Source organism: Phocoena phocoena, chromosome 2 (assembly GCF_963924675.1).
Source record: "Phocoena phocoena chromosome 2, mPhoPho1.1, whole genome shotgun sequence".
Classification (NCBI taxonomy): Eukaryota; Metazoa; Chordata; class Mammalia; order Artiodactyla; family Phocoenidae; genus Phocoena; species Phocoena phocoena.
In genome coordinates, this window is record NC_089220.1 from 29,897,430 (window position 1) to 29,918,455 (window position 21,026).

General features: G+C 42.7%; 1 protein-coding gene and 1 pseudogene across 1 annotated transcript in view; one reads left to right on the plus strand and one right to left on the minus strand.

The window, feature by feature from the left end:
- The window catches only part of RGS6 (regulator of G protein signaling 6), a 537,436-nt gene that overhangs the window by 468,895 nt on the left and 47,515 nt on the right, over positions 1–21,026 (minus strand).
- Positions 13,957–20,910, plus strand: LOC136143036 (protein phosphatase 1 regulatory subunit 14B pseudogene; annotated as a pseudogene).

Sequence of the window (21,026 nt, forward strand, 5' to 3'; positions counted from 1 at the left end):
ATTCTGAAGCTGAAAAATACAGTAACTGAATTGAAAAATTCACTAGAGGAGTTCAACAGCAGATTCAATCAAGTACAAGAAAGAAACAGCGAACTTGAAAATAGGTCATTTGTAAGTATCCAATCAGAGGAGCAGAATAATAAAATTTTTTTAAAAAGAAGAAGAAAAGTGAAGAGAACTTGAGGGGCTTATAGGACAACATCAGATGTACCAATAAACATATTATGGGAGTCCCAGAAGGAGCAGATGGAAAGGGGCAGAGAGATTATTTGAAGAAATAATGGCCAAAAACTTCCCAAATTAGGAAGGAAATAGACATCCAAATTCAAGAAGCTTAATGGACTCGGATAAACCTAAAGAGCCCACTGAGACACATTATAATCAGCTATCAAAAATAAAAGACAAAGAGAGAATCTTGAAGACAGCAAGTCAGAAGTGACTCACCATGTACCAGGAAGCTCCTAAAAGATTATCAGTGGGGCTTCCCTGGTGGCGCAGTGGTTGAGAGTCCGCCTGCCGATGCAGGGGACACGGGTTCGTGCCCCGGTCTGGGAAGATCCCACATGCCGCGGAGCGGCTGGGCCCGTGAGCCATGGCCGCTGAGCCTGCGCGTCCGGAGCCTGTCCTCCGCAACGGGAGAGGCCACGACAGTGAGAGGCCCGCGTAACGCATAAAAAAAAAAAAAAAAAAAAAAAAAAAAAGATTATCAGTGAATTTTTAAGCAGAAACATAATAGGCCAGAAGAGAGTGGGATGATATATTCAAAGTGCTGAAAGACATAAATTGCCAACCAAGAATACTGTATCTGGCCAAACAGTTGTTTGAAAATAAAGAAGAAATGAATATTTTCCCAGGTAAACAAAGCTGAGGAGAAGTTCATCACCACTAGACCTGCCTTACAAAAAATGCTAAAGGGAGTCCTTCAAGTTGAAATGAAAGGATGCTAGACAGCAACATGAAAGCATATAAAAATATAAAGTTCTCTAAATATATTAACAAATATAGAATACTGTAATACTGTAATATATTAGAAGAAATAAATTAAGCAAAGTTGCAGTATACAAAAAGTAACATACAAAAATCAGCATGCAAAAATCAGTTGAGTGTCTATATACTAACAATGAACAATCTAAAAAAGGAAACTAAGAAAGCAATCCCAATTACAAGAGCATCAAAAGCAATAAAATACTTAGGAATAAACTTAACCAAGGAGGCAAAAAATGTATATACTGAAAGCTATAAAAGATTGCTGAAAGAAAGTAAAGACGATACAAATAATGTGAATACACTCCATGTTCATGAATTGGAAGACTTAATATTGTTAAAATGTCTGTATGACCTAAAGTGATCTATAGATTCAAAGCAATCTCTATCAAAATCCCAATGCCTATTTTTGCAGATGTAGAAGAAACAATCCTAAAAATTCATATGACTCTCAAAGGAACTGAAATAGCCAAGATACTCTTGAGAAAGAAAAACAAAGCTGGAGGCTTCATACATCCCTATTTCAAAATCATTTTACATAGCTACTAATCAAAGCAATATGGTACTTGCATAAATACAGACATATAGACTAATGTAACAGAATAGACAGGCCAGAAATAAACCCTATGGTACATGCTCAGGTGATTTTCAACATGGGTTCCATGACTACATAAAGGGTAAAGAACAGTCTCTTCAACAAATGGTGCTGGGAAAACTGGATATCCACATGAAAAAGAATAAAGTTGAACCATTACCTTATACCATGTACAACAATTAACTCAAAGTGGATTAAAGACCTAAATGTAAGAACTGAAACTATAAAATTTCTAGAAGAAGACACAAAGTAAAGCTTTATGACATTGGATTTGACAATGATTTCTTGGATATGACACCAAAATCACAGACCACCAAAGCTAAAATCGACAAATAGGACTACATCAAACTTTAAAACTCTGTGCAGGAAAGGAAGTGATCAACAGAGTCAAAAGGCAACCTACCAAAATGGAAGAAAATATTTGCAAACCATGTATCTGATAAGAGGTTATCCAGAATATATAAATAACTCCTAAAACTCAACAACAAACAAATAACCTGATTTAAAAATGGGCAAAAGGGCTTCCCTGGTGGCGCAGTGGTTGAGAGTCCGCCTGCCGATGCAGGGGACACGGGTTCGTGCCCTGGTCCGGGAGGATCCCGCATGCCGCGGAGCGGCTGGGCCCGTGAGCCATGGCCGCTGGGCCTGCGCGTCCGGAGCCTGTGCTCCTCAATGGTAGAGGCCGCAACAGTGAGAGGCCCGCGTACCGCAAAAAAAAAAAAAAAAAAAAACCACAATGAGAAGTCACCACCCTTCAACCCATTAGGATGACCACTATCAAAAAAAAAAAAAATTACCAGTGTTGGCAAGGAGGTAGAGAAATTGGAACTCTTATTCGCTGTTAGTGGGAACATAAAACGGTACAGCTGCTATGGAGGTTCCTCAAAAAATTAAAAATAGAATTACCATATGATTCAGCGATCACACCTCTATATATTTTGCACATATATCCAAATGATTTGAAAACAGAATCTTAAAGAGATATCTGCACACTTGTATTCATTACAGGATTATTCACAATAGCCTAGAGGTTAAAGCAAAATAATTGTCTATCAATGGATGAATTGATAAGGAAAAAAAATATATATATATATATGCAATGGAATATTATTCAGCCTTAAGAAAGAAGAAAATACCATCATATGCTACAATATGGATGAAACTTGAGGACATTATGCTAAGTGAAATAAGTCAGCCACAAAAAGACAATTACTGAATGATTATACTTATACAGGGTATCTAAAGTAGTACGCTTAGAAACAGAAAGCAGAATGGTGGTTGTCCAGGGCTTGGCGGGGTGGGGGGAAAGGGTTCAATAGATACAGAGTTTTCATTTTGCAAGATGAACAAGTTCTAGGAATCTGTTGCACAACAGTGTACATACAGTTAACGCTTTTGTAGTGTATACTTTAAAATCATTAAGAGGGTAAATTTTATGTTATGTGTTTTTTACCACAAGAAAAAAAATGTATGAAAAACAGTCGTATTGGTAATCAAAGATATGCCAATTAAAATGCTGAAATATTATTTATTTTGCCTTTCCATTTAGCAAAGAAAAATTACCAATGATAGCAATAGGCAGTGAGTTGACTAACCCTGGCAGACTGACAGGTTCATTGCTTTAATCTTTTTGGAAAGCAATTTAACAATACACAGAAAAAGCTTTAATAATAGCCTTTTCATTTTATCCTCTGATAAAACTCTTCCCTCTCTCCCAATTTATTCATTCCTTCAACAATGAATATTTAGCATTTATTATGTTCCAATTATGAAACTTACAGTGTGGAGGCAGAAATTAAGTGCTACAAAGTAGGTGTACAACAGGCCATTAAACTATATAACAGGGAAATTAATCTAGTCTGTAAGCTATAAGAATTTAAGTACCCCAAAAGGGGGTAGGATGGAGGTATGATAACGTACCAAAATGTTCATTTCAGCATTATTAATAAAATATTGGAATTGGAAACATAAATAGAAGGGCTAACTCTGTAAACTAGGTGTTCATAGGAATATTATCCCAATCATTTTTAAAAAGTGCTTTCAATGGCCATTTGGGGTAGTCATTAGAGCTTTTCCCAAATATTTTAGTTCTCTTCCTTCTGGACACATAGTAGGATTGCACTTGTTCACCTTCTTTGAAGTTAGCATGGCCATGTGACTTGCTTTGACCAATGAAATGTAAGCAAGTGGTGTTTCCCTTCTAGGAAGAAGATTTTAAAGCTAGTGAAGAGTGACCACACTCTCTTATTTTGCTTTGATGACTGCTAATGCTTGTGTCCAAATGGAGCCCCCATCAGAGTCATCATGGATCCCTGAATTCATCCTGGATCCCTGAATTTGAATGAACAAAGTTTCCCTGTTGAACCACACTAGATATGTAACAAGGGCAAAAACTAAATCTTTGTTGTGTTAAGTCACTAAGATTTGAGGAGCTGTGTCACAACAGTATCTAGACTGATGTAGTAACCCTACTCCGTAAGAACAATGCTAATTACATTAAATTGTTAGTATAAAAGAACACAATAAAAACCACATATGCTATGAGTATACCTCTACTTTATAAACATCTTATTCCTAGAAAAAAAGACTAAAAGTACACACACCCAAATATTTATAATGATTATCTTTTGATGGATATGTAGGAAATTCTTCCTACCTCTTTTTTTTTTAACATCTTTATTGGAGTATAATTGCTTTACAATGTTGTGTTTCTGGTTTATAACAAAGTGAATCAGCTATACATATACATATCCCCATATCCCCTCCCTCTTGCATCTCCCTCCCACCCTCCCTATGCCACCCCTGTAGGTGCTCACAAAGCACCGAGCTGATCTCCCTGTGCTATGCAGCTGCTTCCCACAGCTATCTATTTTACATTTGGTAGTGTATGTATGTCAATGCTACGGCTCTCACTTCGTCCCAGCTTACCCTTCCCCCTCCCCGTGTCTTGAGGTCCATTCTCTACGTCTGCATCTTTATTCCTGTCCTGCCCCTAGGTTCATCAAACCATTTTTATTGTTGTTAGTTTTTTAATAGCATGCACTCATATACGATCTCTAATGGGTAAAATAACATTCCTTAAAGAGCATGGAAGTCACAAAAAATGTTCAGAAGGAAACTTTATCATGTAAAATTTCCAAACTGAAAGTTTTCCAGAAAGAAGAGATTATCCCTTCATATGAACGTGCTGCCTTTAAAAATGGGAGCTATCTGGCCAATGCTTTAATCTATGGAGTATATATTTATGCTTATCCACAAATTTACAACCTAACACTGTGTGTCCTGTATCCTGTGTTAACTAATTTCAAACCCTAGAAGTTTTTTGTTGCCAAAGGTCTTATTTCTTATCCTTTCTAGATTCCCAGCTCAATACCCAAATCCTATTCAGGCCCCAGAATTCATATCAGCTACAAATGAGCCCAATTAAATCTTGCTTTATTTAGAGACCACCACTGACCTAAAAAATGAGTCACTGGTCAGGAAAGAAATAACTCTACTTTGGGCTGTAGAGCCTATTCCCCAGGGAATCTGATTTCTACTGCATTCTCCCTGCCCCTTCAGCATTAAGATAATGATATTGTTAACACAAGATGTTTCCAATTAAATTACAATGGCTTAAACAAATATTATGTTCCACTTATCTTACATAATGGTACATAGTTTACATAATGGTTGAAAGACTCCTTCTGATGCAGTAAACACCTACATGTTTATCAAAAAGAAAAAGAAATTAGCTACAATTATAAAATATGTTCTATGAATCATAAAATTTGATCATTTTTTCTACCTACAAGAAACTCTGATTATGAAAACATACAACATAAAGCACAAATCCATACCATAATCAACCATGTCCATGATATGATCAACACTGATACCAAGCTACATCTACTTTCCTTGGGTTAGTACTTGCATATTATATTTTTCCATCTTTTTATTTTTCAAAATTTTAATTCTTTATCTTTTAAATATATCTCCTGAAAGTTTTTAAACTCTGACAGTCTTTGTCTTTTAATTGCAACATTCAGTCTACTTATATGTAATATAATTACTGAAATATTTGGGTTTGTATCTACCATTGTGTGCAGTGCTTTTGTCCCAATGTTCAAATTCTCTTTCTCCTTCATTCCCATTGACTTATTTTTAATTATTTTGTTTTCAACCTGTTAGCATGGAAATTAATACACTCTTACTATTCTTTAGGGGTTATTCTAACAATTACAATATATATCATTAACTTATCAAAGACTAATACTGACTTATATTTATACTTCTTCCCAGACAATGCAAAGACCTTAGAACCCCTTATCTTTTAACCCTCTAGAATGACTGAGGGAGCAATAAACAAGATGAAGAATTAAAGGAAGAGAAAAGGCTAGATATTTTTGCCTGTAGCTGTATCTTTTTTTTTTTTTTTTTTTTTTTTTGTAGCTCTATCATTTGCGAGCAGACTGCTGGCCTCCTCAAGGAGGAAAAAAAAAAAATTCCATCACTACTTAGACTTCAACACAAGTGCCTAGTTTAAATTTGATACACAGCATTCACTTTCAGTTCTGTAATGAGCTAGTTCTCATCGCAGAAAGAATAAAACACTTGATCACCTTCTCCCCATCTTGAGGCCCAAGAACATCACTCTTTTCGTATCCAAAGCCCCTCTCTCTATCCAAAGAAAGAGAGAGAAATGCTTTTCATCACATGAAGTTGGAGGACCCTTCCATGAGGCACTGCACTGGAGCTTACTTATCACATCATACCACTAGTTAGCAGGAACCAGGAAACACATTTCCCACCACATCCGCGGTTTGGTTCAGTTCCTGAGCCTGCAGCAAAAGAGAGCACTTATGGGTGCTGGATGCAGGCTGTGCAACAGGAAGGGCCTCTCTGTAAGGATGAAACTTTAGAAACCCAGCAGAAAAAACCTCAGGAACTTTCACAGTAGTTCACATTAGTGAGCATCAGGTGATGTTGATACCTCCGTAACCAAGAAACCCAGGAGTTGAATTATATTCAGAAGACACAGAGTCTGATATACATCAAAATACAATGATGGCTTCAGTTTTCTCACATGGCCAAGTGACAAGGTGAATGTATATCAGTAATCAGCAAGGTCACTATTATACAATTTCTGGCAAGACCTACCGTCTTTGGGTGACAAGGATTATGCAGCTGATGCTTCATTGAAACTATACTGTAGGTCTCCATGATAGAGACCCAGCTAGTAATAACTGCAAGAGGGATCATGAAAAACTGGTTCCTGCTACAGATGACACTTAATAATGTTTACAAGCGCACTGTGACTTGCAAGCAATGTCCATATCCAACACGTTATCCATCCACTGTTGATTATTCCCAATGACAGGAGATTCTTAACAAATTATAATCCTAACTTGGCAATGGAACCCCAACATCAAGAGCCAGTACGATGCTAGAAACTGGCTCATATGTCATAGGGATTCCACTTTTTTTTTTTTTTTTTTTTTTTTTGCGGTACGCGGGCCTCTCACTGTTGTGGCCTCTCCGGTTGTGGAGCACAGGCTCCGGATGCGCAGGCTCAGGGGCCATGGCTCACGGACCCAGCCGCTCCGCGGCATGTGGGATCCTCCTGGACCGGGGCACGAACTCATGTCTCCTGCATCGGCAGGAGGACTCTCAACCACTGCGCCACCAGGGAAGCCCCACTTTTTTTTTTTAAACGTGGCTTGTGGACTAAATTCAGCCTGTTTATTTTTTAATTTATTAACTTATTTATTTTTATCTTTTGGCTGCATTGGGTCTCCGTTGCTGCACGCAGGCTTTCTCTAGTTGCGGTGCACGGGGCTACTCTTCATTGCGGTGGGTGGGCTCCTCTTGTTGAGGAGCACGGGCTCTAGGCGCATGGGCTTCAGTAGTTGTGGCATGTGGGCTCAGTAGTTGTGGCTCGTGGGTTCTAGAATGCAGGCTCGGTAGTTGTGGCGCACGGGCTTAGTTGCTCCACGGCATGTGGCATCCTCCCGGACCAGGGCACGAACCCATGTCCCCTGCATTGGGAGGCAGATTCATAATCCCTGTACCACCAGGGAAGTCCAGGGATTCTACTTTTTATGACTCCAACCATTTAGGCCGTATTTCAATTACGACAGGACTTATAAATGAGGAACTGGCAGAAAGACTTCAAGAAGAGTACCTGTTTTTTGATTCACTAGAAGACCAAAAGCAACAATGAGAAGAGAGCGAGTCAACCCAGAGTCAACCTATGTTTATTTTTCAACTATACCGTCCGTCTGAGAATTTCACCAGAGCCACAAAGCCAAACAAATACGTCTTCTTTCGCTAGTTCAGCTACCCACACTGAATCACACATAAGACTTCCATATCCATTACAGACATATTACAATGGAGCACAAACACAGCCTTAGAATAGGATCTCTCTGTGCTAATTTAAACACTACTTTAGCAATGTGTTCCAGAAGGATGCATGTCCTTTGAAACCATATTATGAGGATATTTCTCCAAAGGTTTATTCACTGCACCTTGAAGTGTAGCATTAGCAGTGCTATTATGATAACAAACGTAAGTCACTAGCCGCAGTATTTTGTATGTTTAAATAAATTCTCCTTCCAGAGATAACTATAAGATGTATTAGCTAAGAAGGAAGAATAATAAAGGGCTATGCTCTGGGCTCTACTAGTTCCTTGCCTGTCTTTTCATTTCCTGCTACTCAGTATAACTGGTACTCAGGAATTCTGCAAACAACTGCCAATCTAGTGAGGGAGTATCCACAAACCAGACTGCAATTCAAACATGAATAAGCAAAACACATCCCCACGTGTCCAAGCAGTCTGGAGGTATGGCTGAAGGAAGGGGTTCAGAAGTTGGGGCTGATGAAAAGGAGAATGATTTCCATCTGAACTGGAGTTAATGCTTTTGGAAGAGCAAAGCAGCCAGGAATGAAAGAGCAGCCTACCCAGCCCCACAAAACTGCCAGGCTGGCCTTGTCATCACACAGCAGTGTAAATCCAATGGCTTTGTCAGCAAAAGCCAGCAGCACCGGCACGCGGTCCCCCAGGGCAGGGGCAGTTCTCAAACAAAAACAATGAGCACGTGTGACATTCATCCCCCTACGGCAATTGAAATCAGGCTTCATGAATTAACAAAAACACTCCCAGCAGAAGATGGTCAGGTGATCTCACTGAAGCAACAACTGTGTTAAGAGGAATAAAAAGAGAGCATATGTCAGTCTTTTATGGGCATCTATCCCCTCTGTAAGAATGGTGATCAGGATAAATCCTATTTGAGAAACAGACATCGAGCTTCACATGTAAGGACTAAGAAAAACAATTGGCTAATGTATTTAGGAGTAGACCAACCCCAACTTGGACTTGGGCAGGTTTCACAGTAGTTTGGGGCCTTACTCTGGCCCCAGCCTCCCCAGACTCTGTACCTGACACAATAGAGCAGCTTTACAATGAAGTGAATCATCTCTTAGACCTGTACTTTTTATATCACTGATAGCCTGTCACTGGACCCCATCAGTGGTAGAGAAATCACCCCACTTCTGGGACTCACAATGGGAAAGTGTGGGCAGGGGCAACAGCACACAGTGGAGGGCATCCTGATTCACGTGCTCAAGGTCATAAACACTGTGATAGACCTAAAGGACCTTCGAACCTAACTTCAAACATGAGTGTGTACACACATGTGCAAACATGTGCACATCCTTTTTAAAGCAGAGGACGTGGTCCATCCCTGGGTAGTTTCCTGCTTTTCCATTACATTTGGAGCAAAATCCAAACTCCCAAAGCCCTGGAGAATCAGCCTCCTCTTCTCCTCCTTCCCAAAACACAGGGCGACCTCTCTTCCTCAGGGCCCCTTAAAAGCTCTAGGTCTAGATCTGCGCATGCCTGGACCTCTCTCAAATCATTCCAGTCTCTCCACAAACCTTCCCGCAACAAACAGGTTCTCCTGAGCTTTCCATCCTGTCATGCTCCTCTTACCTGTGCTATTTTCTCTGTAGCCAGACACTCCCTGACATGTGTACTTGCCTGTTTTGTCAAAGGACAATGAGAACACTACTCAGGATCTGAAATCAAACTACAAGGCTGAATTTATTGCTAAATAAATTGCTAGATAATATGGAAGAGCTGTGCTGGCCAAAAGGTCCCTACAAGCAGAACAGGTGACGGATCTCATAGAGGGCTTTGGAAAGCGTGGAGCTCTGTGATTCACGGATGTTCAGAGTCATTCCTGGGCTGACAACAGGTGGGTGCTCAGGTAAGGCCGATGTCGATTGGCAGGTTTTCTGGAGAGCATCCATCCCTGATTGGTTGACTTTCAGAACTGGGGGGCCAACACTGGTTGGTTTCAAAACCAGCTTTCACTAAGACAAGTTGGTGCGGACCAAGTGAACAGATTTAAAATTGGTTCCGCTGGCTACTTGTTACCATAGCTATGGAACAATCAAGCTTTTCCTAAGTTTGAGAGAACTTTTATTCTATTATTCTCTAAAAGTAAACTCCATTCAATTTGGTTTGCCTGTTTCATTCATCCTGTATCCCCCGTATCTACTACACCTGGCACATTCATGTTGAATGAATCAATCAGTGGTTTGGGGCGGGGGGTTGCTAGATTACTGATAATTGGTGCTTTTATTTTAAGATTTGCCACTTTATTCTCACAGCACAAGACAGCTGTTAAGTGCATGGCTTTATAATCACACAGTCCTGGCTTTGAATTTTGGCTCTAACATTACCTAGCTTATGGCCTTCCTGAATCTCCATTTCATTAGTTGAAAGAAGGGTGGGAGGAAAGAATAACAGTATCTCCCAAGTCTCCTCTGAGGAGTATGGAAACAATGCCCAGTTTCTAGCATGTTAAGTGTTTAAAAGCATAAATCTTGTATATTACTACGTGGAAAATTTCTGAAAGGCTCAAAGAAGACATTCAAGACCATAAAGCCCAGGGTGATCAGGCGCAGCCCTATGAAAAGGCATAGAGTGCACTTCCCCGGGGGCACAGTGGTTGAGAGTCTGCCTGCCGGTGCAGGGGACACGGGTTCGTGCCCCGGTCCGGGAGGATCCTACATGCCGCGGAGCGGCTGGGCCCGTGAGCCATGGCCGCTGAGCCCGCACGTCCGGAGCCTGTGCTCCGCAATGGGAGAGGCCACAACAGTGAGAGGCCCGCATAACACACACAAAAAAAGGAATAGAGTAAGGTCTGAGATAAGAGACTTCAAGAGGCGCTCCTGACTCCAAATCCTCCCATTCCCCCTTTCCTCCAGCCCGCCCTTCACCTCGGCCCCCACTGTGATCTGGATTCCCACCTCCCTTCTTCCCAACCCCGCACCCCGACCCCACAGGCCAACCACTCCTGATACTCCCAACATTAACATCCCCCATGCCTGGTGACGGTTAACGGAGTTAAATCATCTTCTCCCAAAAGAAACACTATTTAGCAAGTGCATTATACTGATCTATTTATTTGATTAACTTTGTACAATTCATTGCAACTTATATAGCAGAAACCAGGCAGTGAGACACAGGACAGGTACGTTTTGGAGGGGGCACTCAAACATAAAGTCCATGCATTCTGCTGCTTTGCCCAAGTCGCTATTATTATTGTTATTGTCCCTGGACCTCAGACATACAGATACATGAAACTGCACTCACTCTATGTGAAATGCAATAAGAATCCCAGCAAGGACCGAGTGAAATGATGAGGATGATTATAACTTTTGTGACTTTCTGTTTGAATTAAAAAAAAAAAATCCCACAAGGACTCAGAGGCAAAAAATATACAAATCAATTTTCACTGCAAAGTAAAGGAGCTGTTACAGTGGAGGGACCTGGACTGAATGTCAATATTATGACATAGTGAGTGTGTTCCGTGTGTGGTAATTGCACTCATTGTTGCTTTTGTTGTGGCCATCCACTTACAATGCTTGGTGTCAGTTTATGTATCTCTTGTAAAAATAAAATACAGTGTGTGGGGGGGGGCGGAAATAAAGAAGAATCCCAGCGAGGCCTGTGGGCCCTGGGCTTGAGTCCTCTCTCCATTGGACTGGCTGTGTCACTCTGGGAAGGCTGCCTAAGCCTGCTGAGCTGCTATCCTGCTTTCTGCCCATCTTGTGGAACTGTTCTGAGAATGTGAACATATAAACCACAGGCACAGCGTAGGGACTCATCAGGCAGCAGCTTAAAGTGGGCAGGGGTGCCGCGCACTTCAACCCACAGGCTGCCAGGTCTGGGTGTGAAGCCATAAATGACTCTGGGGAAGAATTTCAGAGAAAATACAGGATCCATGGGAGTAGACGTTCTCCTGAAGAATAGGGGGTAATTGGGAACAACGGGAACCCACGTGACAGAGCACAGGCCTGGGGCGGAACTGGTCTCACATCCCAAAGTTTAGCCGTAAATGAAACCTTCTGAAAGGTTTTTGTGGGCCTCCTGTGAAACTGACTCCAAGTAAAGAAACTTGGTTCTAGCCACTTGTCTGAACTCTGCAGGCACATTCAACAGAGGAATAAGAAAGTGTGATGAATTGCTGGAGGGCGCGCGCTCGGTGAGGGTTCCGGGTGAGACCTAAGGCTTCTCTGAAGCCTTCCACCCAAGATTCAAGATCTCATTTGCTCCTGCTCTTGGGAAGGCACCACCTGGTGGCCGCTACCAGAAATGACAGAGCAGAATTAGCCTTAACCTCTTCCAGCAACAAAGTATTTTGTATTTATTCACTCAGCAAATATGTATTGAGTCCTTACTAGGGGCCAGACAAGTGCTAAGTGCTGGATGTACATCGTGTATAGAATAAAATTCAGTGGCAGCTCTCAGCGAGCTCACTGTCGACACAACTGCTGAGTAGAGGAGTTGCACGTAACCAGAAGAGTGAAGAAGAACAAGGTCTTGATCCAGCTTGGACAAAGCCCTCTACTCCCCAGCCTCCCCCTCTATGCCATCCCCTCCCTTAACTCTGGAGAATTATTTGCAAATAAATGGCATTCCTTTGCTCCAGGGTCCCTAGGTCTTTCTACCACATTCTTCCTGCCTCTATACCCATCTTTCCAATTGCACCGGACCAGCTCTCATTCCATTTTCAGAATGAAATTTCCTGCTCCATCCTCCCCTAAGGAAGGCTTGGATTCAGGAGAAAATTTTGTTCATTTTCTTTTTTGTGAGTTTTAACTGTTTCCTGGGATTCCAGCTGCCTCTGATTAGTCCCCCTTTTCCTTCCCATGCTTCCTTTTCTGCCTTTTCTTCCACTAAGAAGCAGGTAAGTGAGGGACAATGAATTAAGAAATAAGAGGAACATTCCAGTCTTGCTTTTCTCCTAGTTTCAGCCCCTGACATTTTAAACCAACATTTTCAGAACTCTTATTTCAGAATTTCCCAGGGCACATTCTAGTGAATATCTACTTTTAATCTCTTGAGGATGGATTTGATTTAGGAAAATTGTCTAATTTTAAATGGAGTCCCTACTGATGATTCAGATGGGTGAATGAACTGGACTCGTGTCATCGTGGGTCCAAGAATGAGTCACAGTTATTAAAGAAGGAAATTGGCTTTCTTGGGTAGCTGTAAGGCAGTTTAGCAAAGGGGGTTCCTCCAAATGTGTTTTGAGCTCTGAGAAGGTTTAGTGAAATAAGTATGTATCTTCCAAGACTCTTACTTAGAAAGTTATACTCATTTTGGACATATAAGTTTTCTCAATATTTTAGGATCACATGTGGGAAAGTACTAAGGAAATCAACGGGAATGGCCAGTTGGGGATCAGAACTAAGAGAGCTACAGGTGCTCAAAGGATGGCCCAGTGCATCCTATGACATCAGGATCGGCTTAAGACAGGCAGGACACTCCTAACTAGGTGGAGGCTGGAGGTAAAGATGGACACAAATGAAGGTAAGAGAGGATGCAGTCTGAGCTGGGGCGTGGAGAGTAGTTAACACAGAAGGAGTGAAAAAGCACCCACCTGTGAGCACAGGTGTAGCCATGTTTGCCAACAGGACACATCTGTGTGTGCCCGGAAGAGGTTGTCACAGGAGAGAACTCAGATATAAAACGGGGAGACAGGTGAAGCGTGGTCCAGTTATGAAAGGCTTTGAAAACTATTTCAAAATGGTTGGACTTTCCCCCACAGATGATGGGAAGCATGAAAGATTTCTAAGCAAAGGAGCGATCAAAGCAGGGTCTTGATACATACAAGGGCAGGGTAGAGGCAGCTTGGGCTCCTGGCTAGAAGAGGCCTGTGGATTCAGTCGGACCTGAGTTCAAATTCTGACTTAACCACTTATTGGATCAGTGAGTGACCTTGAGGGAATCTGTTTCCTCATCTGTAAAATGGGGATGATAATAATAATAATAAAGCTCCTATGGGGATCTAGTGCCCCGCCTGGAATAAGCACTCAAACGATGGCGTGTATGTGCCAGCACTTGGGCGGTGACAGATTGGTGAGAAGAGAGGCTAGCAGCCCAGAGAGAACACTTAGGAGGCCTTTACAGTCATTCTAAAATGGACAGGCAAAGCGCTCAGCTGGCAGGGGTTTCCTTTTCACAAAGGCAGTGGAAGGGATGCCCCAGAGATTTCCAAAGAAAGTCAATGAGGCCTGGCGATTGGTTGAGGAAAGAGGAGGGAAGGGTGGGGACTCAGGCCTAGAGGCTGCGGTCTGGGAGAAAGTGGTGCCATGAGCAGAGAGCAGAGAAGGGAGGGAGGGGCTCCCCATGCCACTGGCTCTGTCTGAGTCAGCAAGACCTGGGGAGGAGAAGATCTGAGGCCCAGTGGGCTTATTCCTTCATTTCCTTGGAGACTCTGTTCTCCCCCCCGTCAGAGAGGCTTTCCCTGGCCAGCTCCTACACGCTTCTCCTTCAGAGCACGTGTGTAACTATCTGACATAGTATATGTTTGTCTACTGATGGGTTGTACTGTCTGGCTGTCTGCCTAATAAAACATGTGCTCCAGGAGGGAGCTTGTTCCACATCCTCGGTGCCTAGGGCAGCGCCTAGCATACAGTAGATGCTCAGTAATATTAGCGTTGTTATTAAAGTGCTTTTAAAAGTGTCTCGCATATAAAACATGTTCAGTAAATATTAGCATTTATTGGTGAGTATCTCAAAAAATTGTAAAGAGAAAGGCAGATGGGAAGTGCTGAACCTTGGAACACGCAGGGAAGAGAGGTGAGATGTGCCCCTGGGGAGGGCCACACCTTGCACCATGTGGCCAGAGGCTTTTTCAAACGTTAATACTGAAAACAAAAAAAGGGAGGCAAAACCACTTCACCCACGGATGGGTCAGCAGCTATGAAAGGGGAAGAATGGGTGTTTTGTGGCAACAGAAAAGGCAGGCGCTAGGGCTGAGTAAACTTCTGAAATATGAAATTAACTTGTAATGGCCTCTTTGGCCCAATCTTTCCCTTTCCTCTCGTCAGATCATTTGGAAATCCAGATTCTGGCAGAGTTCACAAGAGCTCACTTAGCTGGGAGACCAAACATCAAGCTAATTAGCAGATTCATAACTGACTGCTCCAGATATACAGGGACTGCAAGATCAGCTCCTCCAGCAAATATGCCTACTGTGCACCGGGAAAATTCTTGGCAAAGCCATTAACACAACTTCATAGTGAGACAGGTCTATGTTGCTGGTAGAATAGAACTTCTGCCACTTCTCAACCTCCCCCATGTAGATGCGGGCTCAGAGAAGCCATGACTGCCCAAGCACCTCCTCTCAGGTAGCATCAGGTAACATACAGCGTTCCAGAATGCTCATGCAAGCACCAAGCAAAAATCCCTAAGGCCACTTTTCGACTCAAATTAAGGCTGTGCTGCTAAATTAGATTGTGAACAAGGTGAAGTGCCCTGGGGTCCATCCTCAGCCATTACCTGAGACCAAAACGTCAGCCACCTGCAACTCCTAATCACAAACTATAATGACCACTGACTCCTTCTTTGCCTTGATTTCAGAGGATGAGCAAATGAACCAAGAGGGGATATAAAAATTCACTTGTCTGTGGCCTTCCAGAAACTACATGCATGACAATACATCCTTAAAACATGTTTCAGCAGACTGGGAGTAAGGTACATTTCTCGAAAGTCAACATGGAAAACAATGGAGCTCTACTGTGCTCAGAAGGAAGTGTACTCATGCTCCTTTTTGCAACTATTAATAGCCCCTAGGCAACTGCTTTTCAGATTTTTCTTTAATTTAAACTCACCCCAAACTGCAAACTCTCATAGACAAACACAATCACGATTCTATTCTGGATTACCAGGTGAGACAACTGCGTAAATATATTAGGAATATATTATATGAGATGGAAAATAGCATTGACCTTCACATTAGTCACCTTGAGAACGGGCACACTTCATACTTAGTGTTACTGATGTTCAGGCCACTTAAGAGGGGGAAATGTCAGATAAAGCTAGGTTCCTTGCCTGGCTCTGCCCCTGACAAACTGCTAGGCCAGTTACTCAAGTTCTCCATTGGCAAAGAGTTATGGGGTCTTCGTAAGAATTACATGAGCTAAGATCAGAGGACTCTGCATGCTGCCTAGTTCATGATTAGTTCGTTTAGGGATCCGATTTGGGGTTTTGCTTTTTGTTTTACTGGGTTTTGTTTTGCTTTTGGGTGTTGAATCCTGAAATTGCATTGAAATGGCGATCCCTCATTTCAGCAAGATGTTGAGCTAAGATGACATACCCATCCAAACATTCCTGCTATAAGCACCGAGAATTATTATCATCATTAATGCCGTTTATTTTTTTTAACATCTTTATTGGAGTATAATTGCTTTACAATGGTGTGTTAGTTTCTGCTTTATAACAAAGTTAATTAGTTATACATATTCATATGTTTCCATATCTCTTCCCTCTTGCGTCTCCCTCCCTCCCACCCTCCCTATCCCACCCTTCTAGGTGGTCACAAACCACCTAGCTGATCTCCCTGTGCTATGCAGCTGCTTCCCATTAGCTAGCTATTTTACATTTGGTAGTGTATATATGTCCATGCCACTCTCTCACTTTGTCACAGCTTACCCTTCCCCCTCCCCATATCCTCAAGTCCATCCTCTAGTAGGTCTGTGTCTTTATTGCTGTCTTACCCCTAGGTTCTTCATGACATTTTTTTTTAATTCCATATATATGTGTTAGCATACAGTATTTGTTTTTCTCTTTCTGACCTACTTCACTCTGTATGACAGACTCTAGGTCCATCCACCTCACTACAAATATCTCAATTTCGTTTCTTTTTATGGCTGAGTAATATTCCATTGTATATATGTGCCACATCTTCTTTATCCATTCATCCGATGATGGACACTTAGGTTGCTTCCATGTCCTAGCTATTGTAAATAGAGCTGCAGTGAACATTTTGGTACATGAATCTTTTTGAATTATGGTTTTCTCAGGGTATATGCCCAGTAGTGATGAAAGAAATTTAAAGATGATACAAATAGATGGAGAGATATACCATGTTCTTGGATGGGAAGAATCAACATTGTGAAAATGACTCTACTACCCAAAGCAATCTACAGATTCAATGCAATCCCTATCAAACTACCACTGGCATTTTTCACAGAACTAGAACAAAAAATTTCACAATTTGTATGGAAACACAAAAGACCCTGAAGAGCCAAAGCAATCTTGAGAACGAAAAACGGAGCTGGAGGAATCAGGCTCCCTGACTTCAGACTATACTACAAAGCTACAGTAATCAAGACAGTATGGTACTGGCACAAAAACAGAAATATATATCAATGGAACAGGACAGAAAGCCCAGAGATAAACCCACGCACAGATGGTCACCTTATCTTTGATAAAGGAGGCAAGAATATACAGTGGAGAAAACACAGCCTCTTCAATAAGTGGTGCTGGGAAAACTGGACAGCTACATGTAAAAGAATGAAATTAGAACACTACCTAACACCATACACAAAAATAAACTCAAAATGGATTAAAGACCTAAATGTAAGGCCAGACACTATCAAACTCTTAGAGGAAAACATAGGCAGAACACTCTATGACATAAATCACAGTAAGATCCTTTTTGACCCACCTCCTAGAGAAATGGAAATAAAAACAAAAATAAACAAATGGGACCTAATGAAACTTCAAAGCTTTTGCACAGCAAAGGAAACCATAAACAAGACCAAAAGACAACCCTCAGAATGGGAGAAAATATTTGCAAATGAAGCAACTGACAAAGGATTAATCTCCAAGATTTACAAGCAGCTCATGCAGCTCAATAACAAAAAAACAAACAACCCAATCCAAAAATGGGCAGAAGACCTAAATACACATTTCTCCAAAGAAGATATACAGACTGCCAGCAAACACATGAAGGAATGCTCAACATCATTAATCATTAAAGAAATGCAAATCAAAACTACAATGAGATAACATCTCACACCAGTCAGAATGGCCATTAAGAAAAAATCCAGATACAGTAATTTTTTTTTTTTTTTTTTTTTTTTTTTTTTTTGCAGTAGGCGGGCGTCTCACTGTTGTGGCCTCTCCCGTTGCGGAGCACAGGCTCTGGATATGCAGGCTCAGCGGCCATGGCTCATGGACCCAGCTGCTCCGCGGCATGTGGGATCTTCCCGGACCGGGGCACGAACCCGTGTCCCCTGCATCGGCAGGCGGACTCTCAACCACTGCACCACCAGGGAAGCCCCAGATACAGTAATTTTTTAAATGCATACTTGAACCTGCAATAAAGAATAGGAAATTACCAGGTACCAGAAACAAAGCCTCAACTGAAAACCAGAAGTAAGCAGAGGAATCAACTGGGCAGCCACTCCTGGGGCTGAGGGGGACCACAGCACAGAGGAAGGAATAGAATAAGCATTGATCCAGGGGAAGTAAGGGTGTAGATGTCAACTAGCACATGGGAACAGGAGGCTAAGCCCTTGAGAGGAGGGTGCTGCCCAATGCGAGGCCCTGCAAAGAGCTGCAACTCCAGGAAAAATGGGCTGAAAAGTATTTCCCTACCAGCTCAGCTAGCTTGTCTATCTCTGGCTTCAGGAGAGGAGAACTAAAAGCTTCCTGAAAAATTTGAACCTCATACCTCTACCTCTGGAGAATTTGGGGTACAAATTTAGGCTACAGTCTGGAAATGCCCAACCTAAGAAATTAGCATAAAAATTGGTCCTGGGCCAACGATGGGCATGGGAAAAATGAGAGCAAAACTCCCACAACCCATGCTACAGACAATTAGAAAAGTCAGACCCAGGAAGCTCACAAGTGATAAAAGCACAGTGAACCAGAGGATTCCAGCCTCTAAGAACTAGAAATAATAGAAAACTCTGAAAGAGAATATAATTAGGTATGTTTAAAAGGAGAGAAAAACCAATCACAGATGCCAAAAACACAGTTGATAAAGCTCAACATTAATTTATGATTTCTTAAAAACAACAAAATTCGGCAAACAAGAAAACCTTTCTTACAAATCTAAGACTAGAAAGACATTTTCTTAACCCAATAAAGGGCACACGCTAACCAGCCCACGGATAGCATCATTCTTAATGGCACAGCATTATAAGCTCTCCTTTTAAAGTCAGTAATGAGACAAGAAAGGTTACTATCGCTTCCTGTGTTCAACACTGTTGAGGGGGTTCACAAACTTTCTGTAAAGGGCCTGATAGCAAGTACTTCAGGCTTTGCAAACTAGAAAGTCTCTGTTCCAAGTAGTCAACTCTGCTGTTGTAATGCAAAAGGAACCAGAGACAATAAGAGTGTGGCTGTGTTTCAATAAAACTTTATTTACAAAGACAGGTATTAGAGTGGAAGTCCAAGCCAATACATTAATTCAAGAAAAATAAGTGAAAGTTACTGTGATATAAAATACATGTATCTGGTCTTCATCCCGGGTTCCTAGCACAGAGCTCCTAAAACCCCTGGAATTTCCTGAGTGATAGGGGTGAGACGAGTGTCTTTTGCTATTCATAATAAGTCCCTTTTAACCACAGGTGAATTTATGCTAATGAGGTGACTCCTGGCAGATGAAGCTGGTTACCAGAGGAGAGGGGAGAGGGGCTGGAGATTGAGTTCAATCACCAATGGCCAAGAATTTAATCAATCATGCCTATATAATGAAACCTCCATAAAAACCATAAAGGACAGGGTTTGGAGACCTTCTGGGTAGGTGACCACATGGAGGTGCTGCGAGGGTGGCGTGCCTGGAGAGGGCATGGAAGCCCCGTGTACCCCTCCCCCCATATCTTGCCCTATACATCTCTCCCATTTAGCTGTTCCTAAGTTGTATCCCTATAGTAAACCAGTGATAGTAAGTACAGCGCTCTCCTGAGATCTGTGCACCATTCTAGCAAATTACTGAACTCAGGAGGGGGTCATGGGAACCTACTAGTCAAAAGCATGGGAAGCCCAGACTTGTGATTGGCATCTGAAGGTCGATAATGCCAGAATTGAATTAAATTGTAGGCCATCCAGTTGGTCCACAGAAAATTGAAATGTGTGGAAAATCCACGCACGTGTTGTCAGTAGAAGAACGGTTTTCCTTTAGTCACACAAACTTAAAAAAAAAAATCTGTCATTATCAACAAGTTATATATCCATATGCATAGGAAATGCAAGACTATCTACAGAAAAACCATGAAATTAAATGAGAGTTCAGCAAGATATACAAAACCAAGTAACGTTCCTACGCACTAGCAACAACATGAAAACATAATAAAAAGATGCCATTAACAGCACAAACACAGGGGGCGTGACCAGGCCAGGGCCGGCCCGGGGGCTCCGCACGCTGCAGCTGGCCCCGGGTGCCCCCTCCGCCACCCTCTGCGCGGAGCCAGGCTGAGCCGAGCTCACGGGCTAAGCCGAGCCAGCAGCCCGTAGCCAGCCGGCGGCCCTCCTGGAAGTGGCGGCGCAGGAAGGGGACCGACGCACGCACGTGGCCCAGCGGCAGCCAGGGCTGACAGTGGCCCCGCGGGGGGCGCGGCGTTGGCTGCTCCAGCCCCTGGACCGGGCATTGGCGGCCCAGGGCCCTGCGTCTACTTTTGGAGACCCCTTGGGGCCGCAGGCGAGGGCCCGGGCACCACGGACAATGAGGGCCCAATGAGGCGCCAAGGGAAGGTCATGGTCAAGTAGGAACGCAAGGAGCTACGGAAGCGCCTTAACCTGGAGGAGTGGATCCTGGAGCAGCGGATCCTGGAGCAGCTCATTCGCCTGCCAGCAAGAGGAGATCCCGGAGCTGGAGACTGATGTGGATAACTCCTGGACGTGGAGGGCGATGACACCCGAGTTGCCAGGGTCAAGGAGCCGCTGGTGGACTGTTACAAACCCACTGAGGTCTTCAGCTCTGGCCTGCTGGACAAGATTCGGGGCATGCAGAAGCTGAGCACACCCCAGAAGAAGTAAGGGTCCTCGACCCAGGTGAACGATGACTCCCACAGGACAATCGCTGACCCCCAACCTCGTAGCAACAGCAATACCGGGGGGCCCTGCTGCCAGGCCTGCTGCCACGAGCACGGCTC